General features: G+C 41.0%; 1 long non-coding RNA gene across 1 annotated transcript; it reads right to left on the reverse strand.

Annotated features, from left to right (window-relative positions):
- Positions 1 to 420: 420 nt before the first annotated feature.
- Positions 421 to 6,193, reverse strand: LOC310704966. Its single transcript, XR_014525128.1, has 3 exons — positions 6,127 to 6,193; positions 871 to 1,042; positions 421 to 620 (listed from the first exon to the last, which is right to left on the reverse strand). It is a non-coding gene; the product is annotated as an uncharacterized lncRNA (long non-coding RNA).
- Positions 6,194 to 8,156: the final 1,963 nt, after the last annotated feature.

Below are 8,156 nucleotides of genomic sequence, written 5' to 3' on the forward strand. Positions count from 1 at the left end.
TGGAGATGCAGTGAAATTGGGTAGTCCATAAGACAAGGTAGGCCCAATTGTTTTCCTTTTAAAAAAAAATAATAATGTTTTATTAGGGAATATAGAGGGGGAAATACAAAGCTTAATATCAAATATCTTTTCCCCTTTTTAAATCTGAACTAAGACTTTAAGGAGAAAAGGAGTAGGTAAAGAAAAAGAGAGAAATAAAGAAAAAAGAGTAGAAAAGAGGTTAAAAGAGAGAAAAAAATAAAATTTCAGAAAGTAGAGAACTTCCCATTCTTCATCTGTCCGCTATATATAAACACTTGTTTTCCAATGCAAAGAGACTGGGGGGTGGGGGTGGGGGTGGGAATCAATGCACACTGAAGAAGAGCCGTTTATCTGAATGTACCCAGAGAGTCTATGGCCGAGGGCTGCTACTCACTTTCCATTCTGCACTTGGTTGCATATGCTACATCAACAGAGGACAATGCAAGGGCTAGATAGAGCATTCTGCAGCCTTCACCCAAAAGGCTCCATCCCCTGGAGTCCTCTCTTGCTGTCGCTGTCAGTCAACCTCCCTCTGTTCTGCTCTCATGTTCATTTGAGGCAGAGACAAGCAAAGTGGTGCAATTCTTTCGTTGCTGCTGCTTCAGGGAAAGAAAATACATTTACATTACTAAATGTGGCTTCCCAGCGAGCGCGTGCCCAAGTGAAAGCAACCAGCAGTCTTTGATAAGGCAGGAAAAGACTATAGAGGAGGGAAAACAAATAACCCTCATTCACCCAACGTGAATTGAGATAAAGGCATGAGGAACAAGTGGTTAAAAAAGCAACAGCCTCTGACATTTCCGCTTCAAGCAAGCTTTATCACAGAATAGGAGGCTTTTATTTTCTTACCTTTCCTTTTGATAGTCTCTCATGACGCACTTATCAAAGGAAGCCGCCTGACTTCCTTTTGCACTCTGCTGTGTTCAGATCTGTCATTTCATTGGGTTTTGATTGCTCTGCTCATTATTCTCCATTAGGGATGGGCTTGGCAATCCTTTACCTCCAGAAAGATGTGTTATATCTAGAGCAGAAGTTTTGCAGTCAAGAAGGCTTCTAAAGCCTAGCCAGATACAAATTCTATAGTTTGCAAGAAGCCCAGGAGTTGTGGTTTCCCAGCACTATCACCTGAAAGCTACACACACACACACACACACACACACACACATATGCAATAGCAAGCATTTACCGAAAGCGACATGAAGGAATACGCAACCTGTAAAATTAATTTCCCTTGCGCTGTTTTATTTTCTTATAAATTTAAACATGCTTTACGCCGCCTCCTGTTAATTCAATGCATCACAGATTTTCACACCCCGACATAGATTCAGCAAGCAGAGAAGCTGGAAAACAGAAGGATGGGCACAATAAAGGGACATTTTGCATAATCACTGAACATATGACCAGGCATTTATATTTTTCGCCCACGTTGTAGGTTGTTTTTTTCCATGGGAAATCAGCTCAGTGAAGAAGCTACAAAACTACCAGGTTACACTTTGATAGGAAAGCACAAGTGCTTTGAATTATGATGCCCTATCTGTTAGAGCTGTGCAGTGGATTCCAACGAGTCCCATATGGAATCGGGCTGATTTGGAGAAATTCAGGCCTTGGTCAAGTAGCTCCTGGTCACCAAAGGTCAGGCTGCATGGACCAGAGCAATCTAGGGCTGCCTTGGGGCAGCACATAGGAGGGATAGGCAGGTGTGGTGAAAAGGAGGAGAAAATGCAAGAAGGAGGGACCTACCAAGCAGCTGCATCATGGTGGGAGAAGGTCCAGGTGAGCAGATGTCTCTACAGAGGAATAAAGGTAAAGGGACCCCTGACCATTAGGTCCAGTCGTGGCCGACTCTGGGGTTGTGGTGCTCATCTCACTTTATTGGCCGAGGGAGCTGGCGTACAGCTTCCAGGTCATGTGGCCAGCATGACTAAGCCGCTTCTGGCAAACCAGAGCAGTGCACGGAAATGCTATTTACCTTCCCGCTGGAGCGGTACCTATTTATCTACTTGCACTTTGACGTGCTTTCGAACTGCTAGGCTGGCAGGAGCAGGGACCGAGCAACGGGAGTTCACCCCGTCACGGGGATTCGAACCGCCGACCTTCTGATCAGCAAGTCCTAGGCTCTGTGGTCTAACCCACAGCACCACCCGCATCCCTCCTACAGAGGAATACATGCTCCTAAAAAGGAGTATTTTTCCTTATGCAAGTAAAATTGTTTGGATCACTTGGATTCATGGGGCTTTTTTTTTTTCTTTTCACCCGACTGCTTCCTCTGCAAAGAGAGAAATGCTCCCTTTTTAAAGGGAGCGTCTCTCTCCCCCCACCCCAATTTGGATGCAAAATCCTAGAGGACTTTATGCTCTAGATTTTAGAGGGAGGTTAGGATGAAGCTTTCAGATTTCTACATGAATCATACAATTTCTTGTGTATAAACAAATCCAGAATGTACATCTATGGGGATTTCAGAAGCTGATCACAAAACCCATTATGCAGTGCAACTATAAGAAACATTACAAAACCTTTATTTGCTATAACCACCATACTATGTGAAGGTGATACACAACTGGAATCCTTCAAAAATTGAGTCTTTGGATAGTCCATAAAAATCTGCTGCAGAAGGTCAGGAAATGAAACACCAAAGAGAAGACATTTGTTGTGTTTTGTATATGCATAATTATATGAAAATCTTATACACTGGCATTATCATTGTTACAATTTATTACCTGCCCTTCATCTTACCCCCCCCCCTATCTTCTTCCCATAAGTATCATTAAGTAAGGTTTTGACCTGCCATGGTCACTGCTGGTTAAGTGGAAAGAAATCTGCCTATATTTGAGACACCTAAGCACCCAGCTCATTTTCTGCAGCCCTCAGAATGAAATTTGTTCCTTTTAGCAAAAATGAATAGTAAAGACCTTAACATCTGCCCTGATACTAACTCAGTTCATTTGGGGCTCAGTCCTTCATGTGTTTGCTTCTACTTCACTGAGTCTTGATAGCAAACCCATTTTTCCATGAAATATGCGTACTGCATAACACTGAACCGTTCCTCTATTAAGCAGACTAAGACTTCCTTCAAAAAAAAAGCCTCCGCTACAAAAAAATCCTTTATTTTCACACAGCCCAACCTAGGTGATATTTTCCGTACTTCCCACACAAACCAAGTGAAGGTATCTATGTTATTTGGAGCCAGACATATATTCTTTAAGAAGCTGTTTCACAGGGAGCAGCCAAACGCCTTCAGAATTCCTTGGCCAAATGTGCTGCAATAATTCCACCGACAGTCTTATATATGAAGTGACTAACCATATTCGGCCATAACAAGGGCACACCTAGCTCTGCTGAACAAAAACAAAAGCTACCAACCAGAAGGAAAGGGAAATTAAACAAAAACAACTCACTTGTCTCTAGGGGGGCTGACTCAGAATTCATACACTCTTTAACAGGGAAACATCATCAAATTTACAATTGCTCACAAGACCTCTGACCAGCAGTTATGTCTGAACAGGGAGTTCCAAAACAGGCAGCTGTTGTGGAGTTGTGTGCACATACCCTACACCAGGTTCCATATCCCCACTTGCTCCACCCCAATGTTCACACACTGTGCAGGAGACTTTGAAGGGGGCTTCCAAGCACATTTGGCTGAATGCACTTTGAAACCTCGCTGTAATGGGGAACCCTGTGTCAACATAAGGAAGCTTCTAAGTATATTCTTTTGAATGCTCTTCGAAGCTCAGTCATAAGAGGTTGGATGGCCATCTGCCCATGAAAGCTTTAGCTGAATTTCCTGCACTGCAGGGGGTTGGATTAGATGACTCTACGATTCTATGATTCTGTGATCTAGACATTCTGTTGTAGGTGGAGCCAATGAGGCTTCCTTCTGTTGAGGAAGTTGGGGGATGGGCCTCCACATGTGATCATATCTCCCCATACAGTTTATATATGATGTTTGTGTGTTAATGTGTGGTGTACTATGCCTAATAAAGGATTTTGAATTGAATCTCCCCATCTCATGTCAGCATCCCTTTTCAAGGATAACACTTGAACAGAAATATGGACGCTATGACAAGAATGAGGAATATGTGGCCTTCCAGATGTTGATGGATTCCAGTTCCCATTATCCCCAGCAAACACAATCAGCAACACCTGGAGGGCCATAGGTTCCCCATCCCTGCCCTGTGATTCTCCAATCTATTGCTTGAAACTAAAACTCCTGCTCATGACGGTAAGCTGGAATTGATGGTCTCTCTTCAGCTTTTTCCACTGCTCACACATCTATTCAATACTACATGGCATTCTATCCTAAGGGCTTAAAGTGTGTTTAAAAAACAGATGTGAAATATAAACTACATTCAGTTAAAATAGCCTCACATTTCAGGTCTGTAGCCATAGAAACAGATTTTATCAAAGAGCTGGCAAGCTCCAATACTTAAATAACATACTACATATGACCCATGACCATAAACTTGCTAAGCCAAAGCTTTGGGGCACCAGTAACCAGATCACCATCCAGTTCAAAAGCCTTGTATCACTTCTAGAGAAATCTCAGGAGAAGATTTTATAAACCTGAAGAGCAGAGAAGGGAAACCTCTAGATGTTGTTGGATTCCCATCAGCCTCAGCCAGCATGGCCAATGGTCAGGAATTACAGGAGTTGTAATCCAGTAACATCTGACCACAAGTTCCCCATCTCTGTCATAGAGGAAAGAAATGCACAGAAATGGGCTACTACCAAACCTTCCAGGCTCTGTTATTTTTGAAACTTTGAGAACAGAATATAGATTAAGAAAGTATGTTATTAGCCACTTTGGTGGCCAATTTGGCCAAAAGGTAGGGTATAAAGTTAAAGGAAAATAATTTGCCAATGTGCATTCTGGTGGGGCATTGAAGGTCAGGATCTGGATCAAGTCGAATACATTTTTCTTTGTGTTCAGAAGCTTTAAGATGTACTTCTTCCTCTTCCCCTTTCCCACATATCAAATTCAGGTCTTTATTCAATCCAAGACATCCAATCTATTATGCAATAACTCAGTCCTTTTACATGTCAGATCTTCACCTTGCCTTGCAAACTTTGAATGACCCAGATTAATTTATGCTCGTTTTGAGCTGCTCCATAGCACATGACTCTACTAAGTTATACTTAACAAGCTCTACTTCTGTAATAATAATAAATAAAGCCTTTCCACTTGAAACCAGTTTCTCACAGGTTGTGTGAAAATGGTTGAAGTTCAACCATCTCATATTGGGCAACATTGTAAGTGCATAAATAAACTGAGTGACGTGTTCAAAGACACCTCTTTTCATGTTAGGTTTATTTTAGGAACATAAGAAGCTGCCTTATATATGGAGTCAGACCATTGGTCCATCTGGCAATTGCTCTTCTGGATTTCAGACGGGACTTTTCCCTAGGCCTTTTGAGATACTGGAGATGGAACATAGGAGCATTAAAATGCAAATCATTTTCTGCCATTGACCTACAGCCCTACCCCATCCTTAATACTTTATGAATTGCATACCACAGCTCACCACTTCAGACTTGCACAATCCATGAAAGCTTTTGCTAGATGATCTACCCTTGAGGGCTTTTGCTGTTGTTATTATTTATATATGGTACAGATGCAACAGCAGACATAGATCGGGATGGTGCAAACATCTTGTATTGGAATTTGCATCCGTGAGCTACATTTTAAATGGTATGCTAATGTATTATCAGACTATTCGGTTTTCATGTCTCTTAACAAAAAAAAAAAAAAAGGCTGAAGACATTATTTTTAAAAAGGTCAAGTGACACACACAGAGAGACTATGGCTAAACTGATGCCTTAAATTACAAAATGCCATCTCTCCCCCACCCCCACCCCCCAAAAATGCAAAATGTCATCTCCCTGCAAATAATAAACCTAGATAGAAAATCTTGTTGAATGAGTTTGAGGTTCAGATCCTTTATGGTAAATACAATTGGATCCACTGTGTCATTGAACATTCCATTAGACATCCTTAAGCTTGAACAAAGGAAAACCTTAACAATCCATTTACTAACACACTCAGCTTCAGCAGCCAGGTCAGAACAAGATAATGCAGAGTAAATGAATAGATTGAACGAAAGTTCTTACTTGAACTTTTCCTGGTTTTTGTTTGGAGGGGGTTGTTATCATGCAACATGGTCATGAAGCCAAATGAGAGAGAAAGGACAACGCTAACTTGCCCTTAGTCTACGAAACCTGAGAGGAAAACAGTGGTGTCTGTTATTCACTGATAAACTGCCTAATTCACACTTCTCAAACCAGTACACAAACTGAAACACAGCTATCCTTCAAACTTCACACTTCTCTGAAATTTGTGATGCATATTGCAGAAATGCTCTTTAAACACATCTGTTAGTGGAAATAACATATAAAAAATACACTATATTATGGGGAATTGCTTGCAAAATGTGTATGTTAGTCAAAACTATATACAAAAACATGTTCGTTAGGAGAATTTTGTACTAATAGGCTGACAATTTTTCACGAGGATTTCACAAATCGCTGCAGAAATGTGAAGAATTGAATTTAATTCTTGGACAAACGAGAAACCCAAAGAACTGAAACTGGCAGATTCATCCATCTTGATAGGAATCTGAGGTAAGATACCCACATAACAGATGTTGTCCCCCAATTCCATGCAAAGGCAGCATAAGGTCCAAAACAGTTTACTGCTGCAGAAGATAAAGCTTCAGTACGACGGCTCTGGACATAGATACATAGATACAGCTTGTAGGCTTTTGCAGATGCAGATATGTACAAATAGAAAGTATTCCTGTTACTGCAGCAATTTAGGACATAACACAGACTACAACTTACTCACTGACTGACCCTGACACCCTGACAATTAGCAGATGTGCCTTAATCACTTATATAGCCCGCACTGGACCATTGCCGTAGCAACTGCCTTGGCTGATCATGCACCTGTTGGCTTATATCATATATGATTTTTGCTCATGAAGGAAATTAATTCCTTCCTCCACCCAGTTCCTCCAACACATCCATAGTGGATGTGTTGTGTTGTCTGGTAAGCCATTCTAGCATCAGCTCAGGTTGCTAATGTCAGCAGGAGTGACCATCTAACCAGCCCCCATGTCTTTGTACAGTGCTGACTGCATCATCCTGGTGCCCAAAGGTAAAGGTGATAATTACCCCCTGCCCACCACCACTGCCACTTTTTCCTTCCTGCCATACAGAAGCCATCAGCACTTTTGCCTAGCAAATGGCTTCATTAGCTGCACTGTATTCAAAGCAACATGAAATAAAATTGTTTCATTTTTTAGGATTAGATCACTTCTCGGCCTTTGGGTTTAATTTTTATCACAGCTGGTGAATCTGACCAGTGTCAGTCAAATTTTGAAGTGACAACCTTCACAAGCCTCCTCAGATACATTTTTTGAACCATTGTTTTCTTTTCAATCTATAGTAAGCAAGTGCCATTCAATCTCTGGAATTAATAGTGTGTATGATAACTACAATGTGTTTTGCACATTATGCAAAGTATTGAAAACAAATCTCAATCCTGTTATGTAAAGAAAAGAAACTTAAAATTATAGTGCTATGATGTCATTTTTTAAAAAAGGGATATTAGAACAAAGAAGGTTCATGCTGGCAAAGTTAAGAGCTATCCTTCTATAATAATAACTTGTGTGTTTAATTTGTTGAGAATATAATTTTGAATTTTCATTTTTTGCACCTGAGGATTGAATATGAAATATTTGCATCTTCAACATATCGTCATCTTAGCCGGGTGCTATAAGAATGAGCACACATTTGTATGTAATTAACATAATGCAACATAATAATTTTTCAAAATGAATATGATTTACATGCCTTCAGGCTTGGTTTTCTTACAGAACATGTTCCCTCCACCATCACACTGAGAGTGCTTGCAGAGGTAGTTTGTGGTGGTAGAAATGTGACCAAGTGGGGACTGTAGCTCAACAGTAGAGCATGCAGAAGGCCCCAGGCTTGATACCTGTGATCTCCACTTAAGGGTGTGAAGAACATCAGTCTGATACCCTGGAAAGCTACTGCCATGCATTACAGTGTTACAGTACTGAACTAGATGGACCAATGGTCTGACTAGGCAGCTTCCTATAATGCCAAGCCACAGAGAG

This window comes from Podarcis liolepis, assembly GCF_965112155.1.
Source record: "Podarcis liolepis genome assembly, chromosome: 4".
Taxonomy (NCBI): Eukaryota; Metazoa; Chordata; class Lepidosauria; order Squamata; family Lacertidae; genus Podarcis; species Podarcis liolepis.